Source organism: Aplysia californica, unplaced genomic scaffold, assembly GCF_000002075.1.
Source record: "Aplysia californica isolate F4 #8 unplaced genomic scaffold, AplCal3.0 scaffold01332, whole genome shotgun sequence".
Taxonomy (NCBI): domain Eukaryota; kingdom Metazoa; phylum Mollusca; class Gastropoda; order Aplysiida; family Aplysiidae; genus Aplysia; species Aplysia californica.
Window position 1 is genome coordinate 130,868 of NW_004798602.1, and position 923 is coordinate 131,790.

Sequence of the window (923 nt, forward strand, 5' to 3'; positions counted from 1 at the left end):
GGGGGAATAAAGAAAGAGAGGAAAAAAGAAGGAGAATAAAAATTGAAAATGACATTGCATAAATTTAAAGCCGCTTGCAAAACTATAACGTTATGTTTTAAGAGGCGGGACGTCCGAATCTTATGTCTAACTCCGTAAACACCGTGCAAAATGGGGAAATTTTTATAAAGTGCCTCTCCCATGCAAGGACACAACGTGGGACCGAGCTGAGGCTCAAACCCCTAAACCTTGTGAGGCAGCGTGGTGGAATCAGGCTCTCGTCAATTTTTGGGCATGTGGAGTTATTAGTGTCATCTTAAAGCCTGTTCATTTGTCTATCTTTCGGTGAAAAAAGTAGCCCACCCATCTATCTTTAATAGAAGTCAAAATATTTGTGATTGAAGTAGGTAGGGTAACCTGATTTCAGAGGAAAAATAAGGGAGAAAATGACTGCCAACGCTTGGAATCTTTCAATGCACGAGAGTCCTTGAAAAATGAAAATGTACATTTTGTGTACCTTTAATCAACGTTTTTCGGGACAATCCACACAGAAATGTGTTTTCAAATGGACATAAAAGCTGTTGAGCTTAACAACAAAAATTTGACAAAAATTGCCAAACGGGCAGAAAGATGCCAATATCTTTGATTTCATTATTTTGACGAGAGCCTGATTCCACCACGTTGTCTCACCTATAATCTCACGATATGACGGACCCAGTTGCGTAACCACTAGACTACCGATGTCACAACACATAGTCACGGGTGTGGGTGGTTGGCGGGTGCTCTGGTGTGGTTTGCTTCTTCTTTCCTATCAAACGTCTATCTTCCTGATCTCTCCTCCTCCTGCTATTTTGTGTTTGTTACTCTCTTGTAACGCCTCTAATCTTCGGCACTTATATGACCTTATTGTGTTGCAAGTGCCGTAAAACTCTTACTAAAACTAA